The sequence below is a fragment of the Corvus kubaryi genome, unplaced genomic scaffold (assembly GCF_017639235.1).
Source record: "Corvus kubaryi isolate FWS band 111438036 unplaced genomic scaffold, C.kubaryi_AGA036_p1.0 37387, whole genome shotgun sequence".
Taxonomy (NCBI): domain Eukaryota; kingdom Metazoa; phylum Chordata; class Aves; order Passeriformes; family Corvidae; genus Corvus; species Corvus kubaryi.
The window spans coordinates 641,994-665,825 of record NW_024581129.1 but is presented as its reverse complement, the minus strand read 5'-3'; the positions used below and the strand labels follow the sequence as shown (position 1 = coordinate 665,825).

Genomic DNA, 23,832 nt, shown 5'->3' with positions numbered 1-23,832 from the left:
CCTAAGTAAATAATTTTACCTGTTTTGTAACTCCTACCATATAACCAATATGCCTTCTCCTGTACAAATCCTGAGCTGAAGCAGCTGCTAAATCCCTCTCCTCTAACGACTTCTGCTGTGAAGCAAACTAATTGTTTTTAAATGCTGCTCAATACTTTGCAAAACTAAACTGAGGATTAATGGTTTATAGTTTTCATTTTGTATTTCCACTAGAAACAAAAAAAGCAGCCAAGCAAATATCCAATTGCCCCTGTGTACATCTCTGGTACAGTGTGACCAATAAATGAGTTCTGTGTTTTTCAAAGAAAAGGAAAAAATCTGTCCTGCAACAAACTTGCCTTTACCTCTTTGAACCTCGGCTGCTGTGAATTCTCAAGGCAACAGTTTCCCTTCTGAGACTATTTCTGCTTGCAGGAAAAAGATCAAATCCTGGAACGGGGATATTATACACCCATCTTTTCCACGGGGTACAGTAACTGATCATGTTCTTCTGATGCCTCTGTTCAATAAAAGCTAATGACTTATAGATGTAAACAGTATCAGTTTTTTAGCTAAAAGAATTGTAATTCAGTACTGAGAAGGTTTGGTCTCCCTGGCATCCAGCCAGCTTGGATTTGGACAGGGACAGCGCAGCTGAGTCACTCCAAGGTTTAAAGGAAAGTTTCAAGACTCCCAATGAAAGCAGTGCTTGAAGCAACCGCTCATGCTTGAGATGTCTCTGCTTGTGTGACAGGCCTGAGCACAGAGATTTACTTCCAGCTGACATTTTGCCACTGTTTTACATAAGAGGCCAAGCTGGAAAAAACACAGTGCACATAGGTGACACTTCCTATATTTTGGGAAGGTTTTAATGACTTTTTCTTCACTATATACTATTAGTCATGAAATTCATCCAGGGCTTTGCAAGAAGTATTTAACTGCAGCTAACACAATGAGACAGGTGAGGAGATCCCCTCATTTCCATGCGGATGATGCTGAGCAGCTGCTTCACAGAAAGGCGAAATTTCATACAAACATCGTGATGAGAACTGAGCACAAAAGGAAGCACCATTTATCCCCCTGCCCTGTAACAACTTCCAGCAATGTCTGGCCAGAACTGGTCATCAGCTAAGAGCCCAGAGCCCTTGATGGGCCACTCCTACCCAGGACCCTGTGCCACATCTCTGAAACGCACCACGACCTACGGCCAGGACACAAAGCCTCCAAGTGGGGGCTCAGGATGGAGGGGAACCACCAGAGCTCCCTGTGAGGTCTCTGGGTTTCTTTAGGACTCCTGTCCCACAGCTGATGGGATTCAAACTCCAAACCTGGAAGACCTGCTTGGGTAAGTTTAAAGCTGTGAGGCTGCATTTGAACCTGACCAAGAGGAACAGGATGTGACTAAAACACAACAAAATACAAAGCTTTGCATAAGATTTGCTACCCTCAACCAAAAGGTCACAAGAGAGGTGAGACTTGAATGAAAGCATGGCAGTTGCAGTTCTGTATTTTTTCACACCAAAAGAACTCCAACATAACTTTGCGCATCCTTTTGTATCTTTTCCCTCGCTATTGGTACTAAACTGCCAGGAACATTGGGACGTTAGGAAAGTGATTTATAAAACACCATCACTATGGTCAGTGTAGCTGCAGTTACCCCACACAGCTGTGTATAACATACACCTTTACAGTTACCCAGGTGTCCTTCCCTCTTTCAACTCAAGCTGGCCTGCACAGATGACACTGAGAAATCAGAAACGCCTTGCAAAATAGTTGTGCAAGTTCATAGGTTAAAGTCTTCAGTATTTTAAAGCATTTTTGGAGTAGAATCTCATATTTTCAGAATTTAGAACAATCTCAAAATATCATTTCTTGGCATTTACATTACATTTGAAAACAGAAACATACTATAAAATCATAATAATTCAGCGTTTTCCACTGAATCCTAAGTTACTAAATGCATTGCTTTTAAGGGGTATTTTAATACTACCTAGGAAGATAAATAAAACTCTGCACAGACCACAGGTCTGCAAAACCTCCCCTCAAGGAGAGGGGATGCCCCAGGCTCTGTTTGTCTCCAGTCATTCTCCAGAAGCACAAAATCTCTTCTGCTACTCAAAGAGCTCATTTCAGAGCCATGTCTTGGTGTGGCCGTGGTTCCCAACACCTTACACAGTGCTGCTGAGAGAGATTGATAAAGGCAGTGGGAACAAAACAGAAATCGCAGTTTAAGATGAATCAAGGGATCAAGTTTCAGGGCCAGACAGTCTTTTTTTGTCTAGGGGTTGTTTTGGTCCTGACAGCCTCACAAACACCAGCAGAAAAAATTCGGTGAAACGGAAGTTTTGCCTTCAAAAAGAAACAAAGAACTTCTGTACAAATACTGAATTCTGTGAACAGATTCTTTTTTTATTACCTGCTTCAAAAAGTCATTTTACAGCAAGTGTGTTGCAGGAGCTCACAGTACCATTTGTCACACTGGACAATACCAATGCTTGTATCGACTTTTCCCCGCTGTTCACTGTAACTGTAATGAATAAGATGTTAACTTGTCCCATTTGAGTGTTTCTCCTGCTTTTACTCCACAAGCACAAATAGAGTTGTGCATAAATATGACTTTTTGTTAAATAAAAAAATCCATTTTGCAGGGAGGTGGGTCTGAAACACAGCAGGGTCTGCTATTGCACTTACCATGAATTAACTGAATCATCTATTGAGACATTCATATTTTCAACACTTCAGCAATTACATCTGTATATAATTACTATGCAAAGCACACTCATATCTGAGTACTTAAAAAGATCTCGATGCAACCTCTTGGGAATCTACTCCCAAATGTGTGTGCAAGGGTAAATGTGAAAACTCCCCTGGCAATGTGTGCACTTTGGAAGCTCTTTTTAGTGGTCAGCCAGGACATGAGGCTCCAAGAAATGCACTCCTGTGACACTGATAGGTGACTCCAGGAAAGGACCAATTTAGGCTCAGCACTGCAAAACCTCAGTGAAGTCTTTTTCTCAAAACACAGCTCCTAAAGCCCCTGGAACTGTTCTGAGAAAACAACAGAGCTGTAATGGAAGAAATAAGAAAATAATGAAGCCACGAATATGACACCTATTCACAGACACCTGTAAAAATATTGAGCTATTATTACTGGATGCATTTCTAACACAGTAGCAGTGTCTCTCTAACACAACATTTCAGGATTTCAAAAAGGAGTAGAATAATGTCATGTTAGTGCCTCTTGCAAACATATAACTGGAAAAAGGTGATGTTTCCTCTAAAGAGGGAGCAAGGTACCAGCTGTTGGTGGGTCTCTGAACCCTCCTACCCTGGGGTAATGCATTTTGGAGAAAGAAACTTTAATCTGACATGTAGATAAACTGCCTTTCAATGTAGGAATGTATGAAATTGTTTTATTTCTTTGATGCCAACCCCTTCTCAGTGGTTATACCTATGCAAGGGATATAGGATGTAACAGCAAGGATATAAGATGCTCTAAGTGGAAATTGAAAGCAGTCTGGGGGTATGGAACAGAAGTTAAGAGCTATAGCAAAGAAGATAAAATCTGATTCAGGTCTGAGTTTTGGTTAAGCATGTAGGTACCTCGTAATGGGAAAGGATCCACTTCAACACATTGTCATCAGGAGTTAGTGAGTCATAAATGATGGGATTTGATAAGGAAAATGAACTTCCCAAAATACAAAGATTTCATTAAAAAAAACCCAAACACCTCACACTCACTGACACTAAAGTAAAGGTAACTCATTCTGTGCATTAGGCTGGGAGGGAAGGAAGGTTTTGGTAAACTAATAAAGAGATAAAGATGATTAGGCCCATAAAACTAGAAAGATGGAGTTCCATTATCCTATCCTGTACTGCCTACTGTGCACTCAAGTGTGTTAAATGAAACCTTCAGCTGTACAACTTCAGGATGTTAAAAACAACACAATAACAACATGTACTTGGATGCTAATAAATGGCACCATAAATAGACATCAACTTTAGCAATCGAGGGAAATGCTCAGAGGTCTGTAATGGAACTCCCATGGGACTAAACCAAACTCCAGCCCTTAAAATACTGCCTAAAGTAGGACTAGGAAGAGATTTAGATTTAACAAAAGAATTCTGTATTCAAAAAGAAATTAGTTACTATGTGGTTTCACTTACCCCATATTAAAATATGGTGATAGGATTCTGTTATCCAAATGTAACTTCTGATACTAAAAAATTTTCAATATGAAAAAGAAATCTGCAGAATTATCATGCTTGGGAGTCTGTGCTCCTGTGCTCAATTCTTACCAGATTTACAAGGCATCAGGGATGCTACTCTGAATTAAGTACAAGAAAGCTTTGCTTCACTCTGCAGAACACATCACTAATAGAAAATGAGAGGCAGCAACACCACAAAGCCTCACAGAGGAAAATGGAAACACTCCTTTCCTATGATCCTTTGTAAATGGTCTTCTGCATTCTCAATCCAGCTCTGCCATTGACATTTCCAGCTTATTCAAAGTCTGTCACAAAAAGTTTTACAGACAGTGCAATGCACCCATGGATGGAGAGAAGAGACAGGCTGTGCTATCTTCCACTGGCAGAGACTGGTAACTCCTCCTCCTAACACAAGCACCTAAGTGTGATAGCAGCTTAGGAGGTGTGAATACCACATCCCTCCCAAGAAGTTAGGACAACTGCTTCAACCTTTTTTTTTTTCCTTTTCCCAGAATTGTAAATATATTTGGATATTCAGAAAATTCATTCTCTTACCACTTCAACTGGAGCACTGGCAATGGTTGGCCACGAGGATGCCCAACAGTCCCTTAGAGGGCCAGCCAAGACCTCTCAGGGTGCCTGTGTAACTTGTATTTACTGCAAAGTGTGTTCTACAGAGAGCACACAGGTCTGGAAACATCAAAATGTGTCACTGAAAATTATGCAGCACAATCTGAGCGTGTAACAGTGGTGAGACCATATGGAGAACTAACAGCAAAGGTTTAAAGACACACACAGAGCCTGAGTCCCGGGCTGCTGCAGGGTCTGACTCCCATATGGAAAGGGCACTCTGCTGCAAGTCATCTTCCACGGGCACAGCCCCCCGTGGAACATGTCTGAAGTGAGAGTCAGTACTTCGAGCTGCTCTCCAGACTGGCATTTAACAAGCTGTCAGGATGACTTAAAAATAGCACAGGATCTAACTGCAAAACAGAGTTCTGGTTTGCTTGTTCTGCTTTCCCTGCTGTGATTTTATCAGGAATTGGCCGGCTTAATTTAGCTTTGCTAGTTGCCAGGAAATAGCATAATTTTGTTTTAATTTTGCTTCTTGGCTGGGTTTTCCAAATGAATCCACCACTAATTGCCCCTCCGTGAGTGGCTCCAGGAGCTCACACCAGACCCCGGACCAGGAGTGCTGGGCCCTGTTCTTGCTCGCACTGCTGATGACAATGTGGGCACCAGGCAGCCCTTGTGTCCCCTCGTGCTTCCATGCCCACATTTACAAAAGAGAGTTACAGCTACTGCCCAGGCTGGAAAGCTGACACATTTATAATGCTCACAACCAGAAATACCTCATTACAGCATTACTTTGTGAAGGTGTAAGCTTTTGGGTTGACTTGGAAAGAAGTGTGAAATAAAGGAATATAAAGCACCTGCAACACTGACACTGAAGCTGAGACATCTTCCAGCTGGCTGTGACTTTGCATTGCTTGCAGGACTGAGATCCTCCTCCAGCTCAAGCAAGAGCTGTTTTGTCAGTTTGAAACTAATCCAGCCAAGGTAAAAATCAAGGTTTAACTAGCACAGATAAAATGAGAGTGATCATGCAGCTCTTCAAAAGGTAATCCATTACCTTGCTTAAAATTTACTATTTAGACATAACAATAACATGCTTTTGAACAGGATTTAAGATTACAAGAAGTAGAGAGGTCATTTGGAAAATGTCGCAGCCTTGGTAAGCAGATCCAGGGATGGCTGAATGTACCCAGGGGCACATTAAAAGATTAATCTTTCACATTTAGAATTCATCAAGACACAGTATGAGGATCTATTGGATTTCTGGTTTATCTGTCGCTATCTTTCAGCTTGCCTTTTTGCATTATGATATTTCAGTGTCTTGGACTTGGCTTCCTCCTTCGGATACAGGTGAAAACTATCCCCAAGGAATTTACAAAGTTCCTCTAGTTAAGAAGTGATAACTTTACTATCTGTTTGCAGAAAGACCTCAACGCAGCTAGTCCCTGGGTAGCTTCCTTTTTCACTTTCCTTAAGGTGTTCTGTAGAAAAATACTTTCCAATATTTTTGAGATCAAGTTCTCTTCTAACAATCCTATTTTTACTTTGCTTTTATGAGACTCTGAAGAACATTGCTTGGTCATCATCCAGAACTGTGTTTCTTTTCATGTATCAAATTCCATCTGTAACTGTTACCCAACTGCACTAAGACTATGCTTTAGCTAAGCAATCTAGAAATATTGCTTTTCCACCCATTTTCCTTTTCCAGTCTTTCCAGTTCTGTAACTAAGTCTTCCTTGGTAAAACTAAACCTAAAACTACCCCAGCCCTGGCTTATTTCTTGTCCCATCACACAGATCAAATTAGTAAAGAGATCTTCTACAATCAGAAACCATGAACTTGTGTTGCTGGGTTGTTATGTAAAAAACCAAGCCTGACCTTATTTCCCAGTGAGCACTTCCTCCACCTCCCACCTTCACAGGTGTCTTGCTCCCTGCTAGGCACTTTCCTGATCCAGGACTTCCCAGATTCTGGCAGCAGCTTCCTACATTCCCAGTTTCAAAGACGGGAACCAAGATGTCCACGTGTAAGCCCCAAACATGACCTTGCTGCTCTGTCTGGTTCTCTGAAATCTGACCTGCCTAAAATCCCTGCAAGGTTCATGGATCCTGCTCCAGGTAAGCTTCTGCTGTCCCTTCTGCTCACCGTAATATACCTCAAAGAGCAAACTACTACTTGTTTTTGTATATTTGAATAAATCCCTCCCCAAAACAATTCAAAGTCTTCCTGCGTTACTGAAAAGTTAATTTACACATGTGGAGGATGCTGCTGCTTTTAGGAGGTGCCTCTTGCATGCACTGAAGAGGAATCTGGGAGAGTTGTCAGACATGAGTTTCTCTCTTCTTGTTATTTTCACATAACCCTCCCCAAAAGAAATAATTAGAAAGCAAAATTCTCCAAACTCAAAGTACAGAGAGGAAATGTGGGCAAAAAAATCATTTTTTTAAAGGTTCCAAGAAACAGAATTTGCATATCTTAAATCTATAGGCAGCCCTGCAAACCATATTTCTTTCTCTTTTGAAAGCAACTGCTCCCTGCATTCACAACTCAGCCTAATAAATTCCATAGCAACCCTGTGAAGTGCACGAATAATAGACCTCAGTAAGTCACAACAAGAACTTGAAGAGCCGAGGACAGAAAGAGGACCCAAAGCTGCTTTGAAACACCTGATTTCTCAGGACACTTACCACCCAGCACTGACACGGCCTCTTCCAATGCTCCAAACGCAGTCTGTGTCTCAGCTGCCTCCAAACCCAATACCACTCCTGCTCTGCAGGACTGAGCAGGCCTGGAAGAGCAGGGCCTGAGGTCAGTTCTGGTGTCACAGCATCCTCACAGGCAGCTGTGTGCAGTGACAGGACCAACCAGGGGCAGGGAAGCACCCACCAGGAAGCAGTCCGTTGATGTACATGGTTTGTGGAGTAACACGAATTTGTGAATCCTGTCACAGTAACAAAAGAAATGCGTAAGAAGTTACATAAGATATAAGAAAAGCATATTTTTGGTTGCAATAACTACTGAAATCTTTAGTTAAGAGTTACATGAATATTTATTCTCTCTCAATCTCTAGCAACTCCCCATTTAGCTCTAAGAAGGAAACAGTTAGATGTGCACATTATCTGGTCCAGCTAAGTCAAAGAAAATGAACATAAATAAAAACATTTCAGGGCTAAAATTATTTCTTAGGACATTCAAATAACTGATGGTTTCCCTAGAAATGCTGGGCACTGACAGTAATAAACCCAGGCAGGAAATTGCTTGGGTTTCCTGAAGAAAAGACCAGGACCCACTGATCACTTGGGAAATTGCAGCAGCCTGGGTGCATCCATAGATCCTCATCTCATAATGGTAAGGACTGAGTGTAAGGGGCATGGCAAGCTCTAGTAATGGTTTTGCTGGTGCCAGATTAGGAACAAACTCCACTGGGGATGCAGGTGAGGAGCTGGGAAGCCAGGGAGAGGACACGGCAGCCTGGCAGGCAGCCTTGGAGCCAGCCGGAGGGCACCCACGGCGGGGAGCAGCCTTCAGGGAGACCATGCCACGAGCAGACAAAGGCTTCAGTCCCCAAAGCTATTTAAATAGAACACAAAATCCTAAACAGGAACAACACAGCTCTCTGAATACAAAACACAAATCTTCTGATTTGAAAACAAATCCTGCCTCGCTTCCCACCACCGTGTCCTTGCAAAGTTGCCCTTCCTTCCTGCCTTGCTTTCAACACAAAAAACTGTGACTTCCCCACTCACGTGTCTTTGGGACCCTCCAGATCTTGTCTGCCTGCAGCAATCCCACTTCCCTTCTCCCACTGCCAGCTGTGCCCAGAGCTCATGCCCTGCGTGTGTGCCTGCTCCTGGAGTTTGTCCTGCAGCACTGCGGCCGTGCCTGCTCCGAGGCCAGCGCTCCTGCCATCCGAGGAGGTCTCTCTGGCCAGACCACGGAGACCCATAAAGCAGCCCTGACACCACAAATGCTTGTCCTTGGAAAATTCAAAAGGGAGGAGCAAGAGCACCTCTCATGCTGTAAGGGACCAACGCAGTGATAAGAAACCCACCAGCCCCTTGCTTTTCCTGTAATGCCAGCGCTGGCTCAGTACACCAAGCCAGAGCATTTAGGAAAGAGCAGCAATTAATCTGGAATGATGGCAGGCAGGCAGAGAGACAGCTCAGAGGCAGCTCTGTGCATGCAGATCATCATGTAAAGTGTCCCATCACAGAAACAATCAGGGCTCTGCCCTCACAGGAAAATGCCAAGATGCACCTGCTGGGGAGTTTGCTCACCCTTCCTGCAGCTCCATTCCCACTCCTGCCCTGGGGGAGTCTCCACCCATCACCATCAAGGCAGTTGTGATAGCTCCAATGGCTAAACCACTTCTGGTTTACAGGATTTATATTTTTACTTTCTCTATTTATCTGGAGAAACTGTCAAGATCTTCCTTCATGCGACCACCAAACATTTAGGAACACACACACATACCTCATGTTGGAAATATTTGAAACTACTGACTGATCTGCTTGAAACCTGATTGCTGATTAGCACTCTCTGAAAAGCAGTCCAGGATTTCTATCACAATCTCACTTTTTCCTACATCTCCTGGCATTACTATTTTAAGTACCGAACAAAGAATGGGAAAACACAAAGACAGGAATGAATATACTTCCCAGAAAAAAAATCTGCTCTTTGAATTTTGTTCTAGGAGCCAGCAGAAATCCAATCCTGTTGTGCTTTTATCTGTCATCTTCCCTAGAAGGTGTTATTAGTTCAATTAGCAGAGCTATCCATACTGAAATTTCTCCTTCTGTCTTTACTTTACAGCTCTTGAATGTAAAATTCAAGAGGCAGGACTTTGAGACACAATTTATGGCAAGTTTGAGAATCTTTCAGTCTTTTACCTCGTTGCCACACAGTAAGCAGTGCATTTAACTCCTGTTCCAGGCTGTGGTAACAAACCTGTGCAGAGCTTGTCTGTAACAAGGGGTAGCTGCAGCCAGGCCACCCCGCAGCAGAGCCTCCCCAGCATTCGGATACTCAGCAAGGGCTCGGCAGCTCAGCCCCAGCTCCTGTCAGGGACACAGGACCTGCACAGCTCGACTAGCCAGCGTGGCCACCAGCTGTGGGACTGGGCAGGTGAGGGAGGTACCCACACAAGAGCACACGGGCACAGAGACCACCTTCAAAAACAAGAAGTTAATGATTTGATTGAATGCTAATCCTGCCTTGCTGCAACAAAGTCATCTCAGGCAATAAGGCAGCCTGTCTGTGCTTCTACCATTATTATTCTATGAACACACTCTACCTTTTGTCCTGCCTGAAATAATATTGACTTATACCTTTCCTTAAGGGCAGTTTAAGATGCGAGTGAACTGCTATCTCTGCACTATCTGAAACAGAGCAAACCTTTTCTATCAAGTCTTCACCTCTTCAAGAAACACACACCTCCACTTGCATGCATTCAGTGCTGTGCCTGGGAGGGAGGCTCACAGTGTCTGGTTCAGCTGGGGACTCAAAGGGAAGCCGATTCCAGGGGCTGCCTGCCATGGTCGCTGCTCAGCGGGAGCCAGGGGCGAGCGCCTGACATTTCCAAAAGCTGGGCTTTGTGACTGCAGAAACCACACACTCCTCACGTCTTCCCGTGAGCCCAGCAGCAAAGTCAGAGAGCTGCCACACAGGAAAGAGTATTTGTTTCTTCTCAGTCTCCTTTTCCCTCCAGATCCATTGTCTCATTCCTTTGTACCCTGTCCAGAACAGGAGGTTGAAGGATGCAACCCAAAATCTCCCAGTCTTAGGGTAGCCCTACAAACACAACTCCTACAAGAATTACACTTCGAGAATGAGCTTCCAGGAGAATTCCAAATGCTGTCAACAGGGCTGTTCAACATGTCTGAAAGGGCAAAAATACTAATAAAGGAGTCAAAAGAGATGAATTATATGAGTCAACCTGGCCTTTGCAGAATACATGTGATAATTTTGCAGAAAACAATGCAAGTAGAGGGGAAGCATTCAGTAGCTTGGTGTAATATTGCCAGCAGTTGTTACCATCACAGGATAGTGGTCACCAGCAGGATCTGTAAATTTGTCTATCTTTAGAATAAAGAGGCATTTCAAATATTACAGCTGTATATGCAAACACTGACTTTCAACAACACAAACTAGGTGTTCTTTTTGTATCTTTATTTAATAAAGTCTAGTCCAAAATACAGTCAAAAGCATGCCTTTATCTGAAGTCTAAAAATCCTTTATTGGTAGACTGACATCACTGCTGTTTCTGTAAACTGTGAATCAACTTCCCACACCTTAAATCAGCAAATTACTGTATCATTTCTCTTATGCTTGTCATTCAGAGCACTTCACCTCAAGAGGAAAGAAAGAATTTGTTTCTTTGACAGTGGCTGATAATGAATATACTTGTACAAAGGCATTTTATAAGGGTCAGTAGCCTGTTACAGAGGGATTCATATACAGATTTCATCACAGAGCAAATGAAGAACATGCTTTTGCTGCTATCGAGTCATATCCATTCCTGAAAATTACTGTGGTTCCTCTATTTACAGTGTGATTGAGACAAAGAAGGCAAAATACCAGGTCAGTACTCACAGCACGGATCAACAAAATCGGTACTACAACAATACAGAGATTATGAATATGATAAAGCACTAGAAAACATTATGTTACCATGTATCTCCCACCATCACCTGCCACGCTGGACCGGAACGGAGGCAGGGCAAGGCTTCGCGGCACTAAAGACATCAATCCACGGGTATCAGGCAATTTCTGTGCTGCTATTCCAGCTGTGTTACAGCTTCCACAGGCTGGCCATGACCTTGTTTGAAAGGCAGGTATACATCTCTATAAAGGTAAGTAGGAATACTAGTCTTCTCTTTCTTTTATATTTATTTCTTTTGTATTATCCAACGTTTGTGCAATGTCTCTCATTAAACCATAATTCTGCATTGAAATAGGATTAGTAACTTTTCTGCTCTGAATCTACTGGTTTTCCTATCAGCACTTCAACTTTCAGAACTGAATTTCTGCTTCTGAACCACATTTCAGAAGGTTATTTTTGCTAACAATTTATATTGTATTATTCTTATTACAGAATAGGCTTGAAAAGAGAGCAATATCAAAGGCTTTCAGTTTCCAAAAGCTGAAGAGCTGATGGGAACAGAGGGAGCCCCATTTCTAACCCAAAAGCACAAACCTAAATTGACACAGTGTGTTAACAAAACAAAACAATTCAGAACAGAAATTAGAAAACATAACAGACAGAAAGAATTGATTAATCCTATTGATTCAGAGCAGCATTGTGTGCATTTAACACTATCTAGAAATAAGACTCTTCCTACTTTAGAATTTACACATCTGATGGAAACACCATTACATTAAGGACAACGAATACCAGGAAACAGAGCCACCACCCCCATCTCCAAACAGTACAAAAAACTTTCCAGCTTTAGGCCTAAGACAGCTGAGACCACACACCTCATGACAGAGAAGAATAATAACCTTATGTGTAATCTGGTATCAGATGATCAGCTGATCTTTAGAGTCTTTTCCAAGAGTCATCTCCTTCACAACACCTCTGAGATAGATACATCTCCAAGGCAACTTTCTGGCTGTAGATAATAATCATTATGTGTGTAGAAACAGTGGACATTTAGTGCAGATAAGGATAGAACAAGCTCAGTGTTTGGTCCAAAGCTGCCAGGAGAAAAGGGATAATGAGATTCCAGATGACTAAATTGATTTTAAGCTACTTTCACATTTATATCACTATCCCAAGGGCCCTTTCCTCAGTCACTCCAGCTCATGGCCTAGGCTATTTAAACTGCCATTCACATTAAAATGTCAGACTGTGAATTGTAAGGGCAAGACAGATTCAGAGATTTGCCTCCAGCATCTCTGCTGCAGAGGCTGTAACCTCTGGCAACAGGGCAGAGCTGGAACCCAGGAGCAGCAATGGCTGAGTCACTGTTAACTGGGTCAAAACCTATACCCAGAATCATGACTGGTGTAAAGTGAGGATCTTGAGGATAGAGATATCAAAATTTAAGACAACAGGTATTTAAAGAAATAGAACTGAAACTGCAGCATCAATTCTCCACTAAATGTCTTGCTGTGAATAAAAATCAATGATAATCTTGTCTCTAACTTTTTAGGATGTGTTCAACAGATATATTACAAAGACTCTGAAAGCTAATGGAGCCTGGAATATGAGTTTCGTCCTTAAAACGATATGTAACGCAATTATGCATAATGTTTTACTGTGCTACAAATTTACAGGAGAAATCTGACTTCTGTATAATTGCTTATTTGACATTAGTGTCTGTGTAACTGAAATCACATTGAGCTTTCAGCTTGTCAAATATTTTGTGTTTTTCCACCTGTGAAACATTAGAATTAGCCTGACTTTTCTACTTTAATCTAGCCCAAGTGAAATGTCCCTTCTGATCTTCTTGGCTTTAGGTATTGTTTGCACCCACAGCCACCTACACTGTCCTCATGAGAAGCAAATGTCCTTCTCAAGGACATGAGGCACAATCAGTACACCAGATCCAGAAAAGAGAGAAGCATGTTTCTCATGTTTCTCAGCATTTCCTGTGCAGTAGAGGAAACGTGATTACAAGTAGCAGTATTTACCCAATTCTAAGGTAAAATAAAGGTTAAGAGAGTCCCCCTTCTAGGACATAAGGTCATCACTCACATGTGAGCGACCAGTATCCATCCCCCTCTGCATGGGATTTCCACTCCAACACATTCTACTTGCAGTACATGTGTGACTATTTGGATCCAGCCAGCACAAAGAACCTGCAACAGACTCGTGCTAGGCAGAAGCTTGAAGCAAGCTAAAAGAGCACCCCTGGCCTGCAATTAGCTCCTTCTCACCAAGGCATCTACTTGAAAAAAAAAATTTGAGCTGAAGACCAAATAGATTGGCATGTTTAGCTGCAGCCAAAGGTGAACATATCCTCAGCACTTACTACAGTTTTCCCTCCCAGTAACAGGTATTATAGCCAAGAGGCTCCAGGCATTGGTATATGAGCCCACTATAACACCAAAATAATCAGGCTGTAAGTATTCTAAATTCTTATTTGAATGCACTGCTACGCTGGTAAGGGATTTCTATTTTAAATTAACAACAAGGACAATATGAATAAAGATGATTTTGAATTCATAAAGATGAATTTACTTGGATTAAAGCAATAGGCATGCAAACATCTGACAAAGCTAAGCTTCAGTTATCTTGCAGCAAAAACAAAGGCAACAGCACAAAACCACTAGAAATTAGGTTAAAAAAGACAGTGTGAAAAGAAGATCGGAAAAGGTGAAAACCAACAGCAATGAAGGTTAAAACCCATTCCACATACTCTGCCTTTTCATACACATAACTCACTGCAAAGAAAAAAATATTATCTCCCACCAGTGGAATGGCTCATTGCCTCAAGGAAATGCAAAACAATTACTGTTACAGAATAAAAAAAGACCACAGGATATGGGGAGGAATACTGCCCCCCCCCTCCCCCCAAAAAAAGCCCCAAAATACAAAACCAACCTTGCTACATAGAAATGAATGAAAACACACAGCAAAATGACATCACAAAACCCAGGGTGAAGTGGTGTAACACAAAGACTGAGTGTTCCCAAGAAAAAAAGGAATATTCTTCCCAGCTTAAGTTTTGCCCACTCAAGCTAGCAGCCCATGCAAAAATCCAAGGAACATCTCATGATGCTCTACCTGTGCCTCACACAAAAGAAAATAATTTCATAATGCATGGCAACAAAGGAAGCACTGATTCTGATTTTTCATTGTTATTATAAAGTAGGAACTATTTCACAGAACCCACTGAATTACTGTACCAAGACAGAAACTCTGCAGATGTAAAATGAAGTTCAGGCTCGAGAGCAAACACTGACTCCCTATTTTTTAATCCTCCTGCAGCAGAAGGTCTTTTGTTATTAGTACAAGGTAGGAAAACAAAAACAGCAAATCACTTTTGTCCATCTTTTCAGTTTATGATTAATATAAAACAATTTACACATCCTTTTTTTTTCCAACACTTTTTTGGTGCTTATAGCACTTCTGTCACTGATCTAACATCATGGAATGAATATTTTACAGAAAAAACAACACAAGTGGCAGCACAAAGTTTGTTTCTCAGGCAGGCAAGCTGCCATCCCTCAGAAGACAGCTGAGTCACAGAGTATATAAATAACTCTGTCAAGAGAATTACTCAGTCTCACTGTGAAACCACTCAGCAGAGCCAGAAAGATGGGGACACGGCGGATGTTACCAGTGCTCAAGAGGTGCCCTTTCTCCCCACATCATCTGCAACAGCTTTTGCCTCTTTCCAGCAGCATGAAGGCAGACAGGAATGTCTTGTTCACAAGTGGAGGCATCAGGTTTTGTGAGAATTCATTAACTCTATGACATTTTACAAATCTTAATGGTGCTGGGAGGTCACTCGAGTGACCACGTGTCAATTAGAAACAGTCCTGTGAGAAGAAAGGGAGCCATACACAAACCTGGTGAGGATAAGTGGAGGGTCAGGTCACATCCCACTCAGCAGGAATTCCCTGCTCTCAGACACAGCACAGCCTTTACCTGCCCCACCGTGAGCAGCCAGAACACACCGAAGAGAAACTCAAGGTCACTTGTACCGGTGGCAGCAGAGAGGCACAGATTTGCTGGCCCACATTCATGGAAGCACATAGAAACATTTGCCTGCATCAAATACTGCTTTGGGGAACAGGCTTCTTCTAAATTGATAAAGATATACAAGAATTTTGGTGCATTAAACTGTGTAAAACTTAACTCATGATCTCAGCATCTTATACAAAAATTTAGATGTACTTACACACGTTCTTCAGCTAAGGCTTTCCTTGTACCTTAACTCTTTCTTCTTTACATCCAGAAGTAACAAAAAGGCTTTTAGGCCTGTCCCTAGCACTTTATTTGGCCAAACCCCCTGGTACAAAGTCTAGGGAAATCCACTTCATCACTGAGACAGCCATACCACTGACAACATTAATACAATATTTTCTCATCTGTTGGCACACTCAGGGACCCAAGGCTGGATGAAGATCACAATACTTTATATAACCTCATAAAAATATGCAACATAATGCACTAAAGCATCATTTTTCAAACTGTTTGGTCTTCTGTTCTTGATTATGTTTCTTCAGGTCTGCTTGAGTCTCAGAAATTCCAGTCCTCCAAAGAAATTCTGGAAAAAAGCCCCTGGCCTAAATGCAAAGTTATGCCATGAACTTCTGACAGGTAAAATACGAGGACTCCTTTGAGGCCCATCCTGAAGGCTGTGTGCAGTCACCACTTCCACTGACTTCAGGGAGAAGACTGATGGAAAGATGAACCTAAAAAGAAATGTAAAGATTCAAAATAAAGATGCAATTCCAGATGTACTTTGGCTCTAAAGACATGTGTTGTGTGACTTGAACTACTTTAACAGAAGAAACTAATTCATTGGTTCCTGGGCTGCCAAATTTTGTTCCAAATCTTGGGATGCAATATGAACAGCTAGAAACATCAAAACATGTTTTCCTCTCAATCTGTAACCCATCCTCCTTGGTAAACACCATTAGAGACTTGAGTCCTCAGCTATACCAATTTCTTATTTTTAGCTGGAGTAAATGTAGACATAAGCATAATTCATGGCCAGATATTACTGTATTTCATTTTCTTTTGACTAAGGTCAAGTCATCCATAGCCCAACGCCCTGTCTCAAAACCAAAGCTTTCTCTGGGTAGTAATGCTTATTATTCTTTTTTTACCTACTCCCTTGCCTTCCTCTATCCTCTCCATTTTTGCAGCAGATATTTCTCTATTTTCTATTTTATTTTACACTCATTTTACATTCATGTAATTCACAACCTCAGGTAAGGATCAGAAAAATTATACTGAAGACCTCCACATTGATGACATTTTCTTTCAATTTGATTTCTACAGAATGAAAAACTGGGTTTCTTCCTACTGTCATCACACTACCACAACACAGCAAAACATTTTTAGGCTTGAACTGAAACATTAACTTCTCTCCTGTATGTTAGGAGTAACTGGTGCCCTGGTGACAATGTGAACGCAGAGAGGGGCAGGCTGTGCTGCCAAGGTTGCTCGCTGGCTGTGGGGCTGGGAGGTTCCTGGCTGCATCCCACCGGGATGAGCAGGATGGCCGGCAGCACAGCGCGCCTTTCACAGTTATCTCCCTCTCACAGAAGCCCAACATCCATGAATACAAATGAAGGGATACGATGAAAATAAGTTTGTTTGTCATTGAGAGTCAACTGTGAATGACTAACAATCAGTGAATAACCCAGTGGGTGTTTCATTACATGGCCTGCATGTTAGGTTTTTGAAGACTAACCTCTCAAAACATATTTCCATCCTCTTGGCTCCCTATGAGAGGATAAACATTTCAAAGAAGGCACTGTCTCCTGCAGTATTTGTTTGTACAGTGCTCTAGCACAATGGGGCTCTGTTCTCCAAGCAGTTCTTAATGACAAGTTCAACACCCATTTCCTTTTATAATCACACAATAAACAGTTTGTGTTTAGTCTTCTACTTTCCTGGTAGGTGAAAGCTTTACTGATCAGATCTCCTGTTGGTTAGTTGTTCACCTCAGCAAGAATCCCCTTGCTAGGTAAGAGAGAAACAAGAAATTGTTTTCCTCAGCAGCTGCATTCTTGCTTGTGTTCACTTCCACACATAATTTCAGCTAAAGACTACTTTCTTTTTTCCTCTAAGAGAGGCATTTGTTCAAATTCACTTTGAGTGATGAGTTGAACTCAAGTGAAATTCTTAGAGAGCACTTCATCTGTGAATTCTGGTCTCTTTGCTTTGCACCTTTGAAGATATGTCTTCCTGAGCTGCCAGTGATCAAGATTCCAAACTGAACACTTACTGTTACAAGTGAGATGTTGTTCTAAAGAGCATGTCTGCAGCATTTCACCTTTGTGTCTCTTTATATGAAGCACTCTTAGACAGGTTGACTCCCAGATGCACCTAGACTGTGCTTTGAATCATCACAGTTTTTTGTTAACAAAGTGACTTAAGCCCTGCTTGTGTTTCTAGGCTTGGAGACCTGTTTTTGTCTAACAAAAACCCCCAGGAGCAGCTCCACTGCAGCAGCAAACCCCAGAGAGCCAAGCTCCAGCAGCACCCACCTTTCCTCTGTCACGGGGAGGAACAGGTGATTCTCTCCAGCAGGGCTGGAAGAAGCTGTGCAGTGTTTGCCAGGGCCACCTGTAAATCCACCTCCTCTTCTGCCTTTTTTGCTCCTCCATCACTTTTGTACTGATAACTGGCGTGGCCACTTTCATTTCATAGTGGCTTAGTGCTAATTGGTGTTGGAAGGCAGATTAAAATCTTCAGATAAACTGTACCACCCTCCTACAAAACTGGGCAGTTATTTATTAATAACACAAATGATGTGAGGCAGTAGAGGAATCTGCGAGATTTAAGACTTACAAACTCTGGATTTGTACCCTTTTTTGGGTATATTACTGCTGGAAATCCTGCTAAATAGGAAAGAAATTCCCAACATGCACTGAAAAATGTGTAAGTTGAAGAGCAAACCTGAAAAAGTTACAGAATGCAATAATGTTAACTTTCACGAACATGTGAAGGGTGGGGATGATGGACTTCCAGAAACACTATCTGGCCACTTTTGCAAGTTTGAGAGCCTGGAAAGATTAATAAAGGTAACTGGCTTACATGGCTGAAGGTGATGCTACAAGTGCCAACTGATAATATAAAGGACAAACTACTTGTTCTAAATGCAGCAGAGGCTTTGGAAAAGGAAAAGGGGCTGAACAACATCTAAACAGTAAGGGAAAGGAGGGAGGCAATAGGGCAAAGAAAAAAAGAGAGGATACTCTCTATTTTGGTTTTGCCTTACACTGACTGTAATGTTTTTCTCAAGCTAGACCACTTGTCAATCTATCTCAAGAACATGAACAAGGCTTTTCAAACTATGGCAACTCATTGAAGTTGCACCTTTTACGGATGAGTGTCCATGGAAATTCCTCCTGGTGCCCACTGTTACACTTCACACCGGACCCTGTAGACAGCATTGCCCCAGATGTGTCACAGTGAATTAGGACATCAGTGGAGAGCAATGAGCTCCATGAAACCAACACAACAGAGATTGAAATAGCCCCCTGAAAAAGGCAACCTTCACTTCTCATCTGCCTTAGACTCACTGTCGAGCTGAGGCAGCTCACAAAAGTATCAGTTTAATCACCTGTAAGGATAGTTTTCATAAAATGGGCAGCTGGTTACTCTCAGTGAGTCTGAACCCACCAATTTATTTCATGCTGCAATCAAACATTAATGGGCTTCTGTTTCAACCTGTTCAGAGCAGAAATGGTGACTGAAAGAGATAAAATTGCATTCCATCATGGGTCTGCACAGCCGACGAGGTCCTTTCATCTTGCAATCACTTTTTTTCCTTTGTGGTAAAAGGAAAGTTGGGATCTGTACAAACTTCAAACATATTGCATTCTCCAAACAGGAACTTCCCTGTCAATTTATCATAGATTTCAGCCTCTTGATCTTTTCTATGTGTCTCATGATAAGACCCAATGCCAAGAAAGACTTTTCTTAAAGGGCCAGCCTATACAAATAAGCAAGGGGATTTTATTTCATACCTTAAGATTAGATATGCATTATTGACAGGATCATTAATTATATATTTTGGATTTAGAACCAAGATTTGAAAAAAAGCACAATATTTGAACATACATAATTGCTATCACAGCATACAATCTCTTTTTTTTATTAAGCACAGACCCCATTTCCTCCTTGTATGAATATTTTATTCTGAATACATGTTCCAGTTATTTGGCAATATCTCCTATTCCATTTCAGCCCTTATTTTGAAAGAAGGAAACTCAGATGTGAAGATTTCTTACTGATGTAATCTAGTTCTACTTCTAAATCAAAATAAATTCAAAGTGCGTTGTCTTAAAAAAACCCAAATCCTCCCAGCTCTCTTCAGGCCTCAGACCCACAGGCTGGGGGAACTGCAGGCACTTCAGGCCCTGGATCATCTTCCCAGACCCCTGTAAGTCACAGGGCAGGACCTGCCTTGCCATGGTTTGCAGAATTGCTGCCAGCACAGAACATCACATTGCTGAAGGTTTTTGCACGGCAGTGAGTTGATCTGCAGCCCTTGGGAGAGCTCTCTCTGCAGCTGTGTGTACATGTGCATCATCTTCTCTCAGAACAGCAGCAGAGAAGGAGCCTCTACCAAGTTTTCAGCCACCCTAGGGAAACTGCACTATTTTCTAAGCGAAGGCTTTATCCAAGACTCCAGAGAGATTCATCAAAATATGAACCAGGCTGTTATAAATGACCCAGATCCGATATGGAAATGAGTTATTAAAATTTACTGAGAACTCTATAAAAGTGGCAAAGCAAAGAGGGACAGCACTGGGAGCATGGCTGGGTGCCAGAGGCTCACCCACAGAATGGTGATCCTGCCTTTTATACCCCTGTGATTGCATCAGCCTGATGCATATTTATTTATGGTTTTGCACAGTCTCACCCCCTTGTCAATCTTTTGGGAGCCCGCCCTGTTCTGGTGCTGTGGCCTCAGGGTCCTCACTGGTTGGAGTCCCATTCCTTTTGTGGTGCTGCCTTCCAAGTCTGGCTGGCAACAGCCCGGCCCTTTGCACACCCCACAGAACTGATGTTACAGCACACAGATCATCCAGCCCCTGTAAAACCAACCCACACCCAGAGCACCCCAGCAACATTAAACATTTCAACATATCCTATCACCTTGATATTTCCCCTGGGAAAATATCATAATCTCCAACATCACAACTCATAACTCATAATATAACCCATAATTCATACAACATATGGTGAAAGCCAACTCTCAGTAATTCATCTATAACAATGCCAAGCAATGTAGATGTCCAAAAAGGAAGATTATAAACTTTTGTGGACATATGTCCCACCATGTTGCCCTTGTGTTCCCCTTGTGAAGAGCTCTGGCCCAAAGCCTGGCAGGCAATGCTGAGCTGTGTGAGCCAGGGCACAGGAGGGGCAGCAGATCTGCAGGGCCAAGGGGCCGTGACTCCCCTCAGCCTCACCAACTTCCTTGTTCTGTGACAAAAGGCAGCTCTCGTACATTAAGGTGAACAATGGTGTATGTCAGGCTTCCTTCACATAAAATTAGTCTTGCATTAAAGGATCTTTGGGTTATTTTTTTCCTTCCATGGAATAAAGAAACTGGTTGCTTCCCACAAACACACACACAACTTCCAAGCTTAGGCAAGTACAGCAGAGGTAAGAGATGATGACCCGTGCTCTAATCTTGTCATTCATTCAGCAGTGACAAATATATATAAAAGCTTAATTTTCAGAACCACAGCTAATAGTCCAAGCTCAGCTGACACACCTTGAAGATGCAGATTCAATCCCCAAGCTACCACATGGGATCTAGAAGTGAAGACCTGATCTTCAGCCTTCCTGTTTCACCTCCCCACTGGTGTAACAGGGAAGCCACCAGATGCTGCATCAGCCTGGTCTGCTCAAACCAGGGCAGTGGAGCCAAAGCAATTAATGACTATGGGTAACTACAGAAATCAGGTGTAACCAGCTGCTACATTAAGTAACTGAGAGCAGAGAATCTGATATTCTACTATTATCTTGCATTTCATTTCTCTAGGTATGACTACAGTATTTAATAGAAAAACTGTAAAGTTACTGAGACTGAGAAAACGGGATCTTTGATGTCTTTTATGCTTACTTCATTCATAGTGTAGATGCTAAACCTCCTGCTTTAGAAACTGAAGACTGCTTCATTACTAAATGGCTGTGCATCATGGCCCTTACAAATCTCTATTAAACTGAGGATTAGGCAAGGGCTGGAACAGATAGACAGTATATTTTCATTCAATCTCCTTTAAAATAATGATGCATGGAACTTCATGTCATTACTCTTTAATGGTCTTAAGCCTATTTAATAGCACAGTAATATTCCAAAAAGGAAAAGGGAATTATTTCCACATTTAATTTTCATTGCAAAAGTGAATGTGGTTCTTTCCATGGCAGATAAGCAGCTAAAACTGCTTGGTACCTTAACTGGGGTATGACTGCATTAGCTCTGCTACATTACAGCTGGGCTAATGAAACAAAGCAAAATTATTAGCTTCAGACTCCCTGGAGTATCAGGAAGTAACATTTGGTTTGTTTCTAGGGGTGTCCATAGGCGCAATGGGATGTGCAGGCGATGCACCTGGATGAGCTCAAGCTCGGCCTGTGTGACTGAGCTGGCTCCCTACACATCCTCCCGTGCACAGGTCCTGTGTGGGGCTGCACGGGGAGCCAAGGACTGTTATGGCCCTGGCCATGGAGCCTCTCGTGCAGCAAGAGCTGGGTATTGCCAAGGGAATAGTTACCCTACCAAAGCTTTGTTCTGCCCTCATTTGCACTGATGGAACTCTGTGTGAATGTTGTAGATCCACTCCTGCTGCACCTCTGTAAAAAGGAGTTGACACTTGGGCTTCCCAGTTCCTGCATCTCAAGTGGAAATAACAAGTTTTTTCCTCCTTAAAAAAAAAAAAAACCAATCACAATCCACTAGCTGTTATTCTAGGAGAGTCTCCTACTAGTTAATTTAACTCTAAAAAGATGGAGGTTGTGCAATTCAGAACACAAAGGGTATCTGAGTCAAGGTTCAGAATCTTTCTTTTAATGTAATAATGTGATTGATTTTTCCCCTCCTGAGGGGTGTTACTATATTCATATTTCAGGTTTAATTATCTTCTCCAGGATTGTTAGTACTTCCACAAGTTTCTTTTCTCTAAGTTCTACTTATACATACTGGGGAGATTAGACAGTGTTTGATAACCTTTTATAGCCAAATGACTTCAGCTTCATGTGTACAAAAATCTGAGCTGGGGAAGGAAGAGAAGTTGTATCAAATCACTAAAACCAAGTGAAGCACAGCAGCTCTGCCCCCGTCCTGGTACATGAGCTCCACCAGAGAGAAGACTCACATCACCCAGGCAGCAGCAAAGAGCCTGCCTATAAACAGGATCCAAGAGATATTACGTAGATGTTTAATATAAAGTTCTACTCTTCAACAGAAAAGTTGTCTGTGGACCAAAAATCTAGGGTTATTTGCACTAGGGATATTAATCTAGGCTAAGTGGCACTGTAATCTAAAATATTTAAAGATTTTTCCTTGCCAGGCTGCACTAGTCCTTAAAATCTAAGAGCATTTCATTGACTTTTCCCAAGGATTTTTCCCAAGGATTTAAGAATTCATTAATTTTTATCAGATATGCTATTTTCAGCTACGAAAATGCTAAAACACCTTTGAACACATAAGAAAGATCATAAATGTATATAGAAACAAATAAAACTAGTCAGGGAACTTCACTATGTTAACACACTGTGACTGGTTTAATAAAACATGAGTTTGCTCTTCATGTAAATAAAAATAATATTTGCATGAGGAGCAAATAAAAATAAAATAAAATAAAATAATAGAATAGAATAGAATAAAAATCGGTTGGGGGTTTTTTTCCTTAACCATTAATTAACGAGGTTGCAACAGTATGAATGATTTACAGTGACCTGCTCTGAGAGGTTATACATGGTGAGTAATGCCTTGTCAGATGCTTCAGTATTTGTGTTGAGATGAATGGCACATAATGTGATCCACATGCTAACAATGAACATCAATATTTAGTACTCCCTGCAAAGCCACTGGTATGATAAATTTGGCCTTAACTTCGTATCCATCTGCAGACTTGCCTATCAGCTATTTATGTAAAGAAATATTTCCAGAGAACCCTTATCAAGTATATTTACACCTCCTCACTGCTTTGGCAAGAACTTTTACTTCTCCTTGGAGCTGTGAGCTCCACTCACCTCACTTTACAAGGCCCTGAAGTCCATTGAGGCCAGCCAGGCTTGCAGCATCCTGGTAAGAGCCCAGCACACACAGAGTAACCAGCAAGGCTGCTGGGCAGACAGACACCTCTTACATTTATACACCTTGCTCTCCTAGCAGCTCCTCCACGACAGGGAGTGTGGAC

The 23,832-nt window shown here is 41.9% G+C and overlaps 2 long non-coding RNA genes across 2 annotated transcripts in view; both read right to left on the bottom strand.

Annotated features, from left to right (window-relative positions):
* LOC121669180 overlaps positions 1-7,702 on the bottom strand; it is a 63,278-nt gene extending 55,576 nt beyond the window's left edge. Inside the window, exon 1 of the long non-coding RNA XR_006017636.1 lies at positions 7,452-7,702. This is a non-coding gene — a long non-coding RNA (uncharacterized LOC121669180). The remainder of the gene's footprint in view (positions 1-7,451) is intronic.
* Positions 7,703-11,654: 3,952 nt separating this feature from the next.
* LOC121669051 overlaps positions 11,655-23,832 on the bottom strand; it is a 146,630-nt gene continuing 134,452 nt past the window's right edge. Inside the window, exon 3 of the long non-coding RNA XR_006017592.1 lies at positions 11,655-16,131. This is a non-coding gene — a long non-coding RNA (uncharacterized LOC121669051). The remainder of the gene's footprint in view (positions 16,132-23,832) is intronic.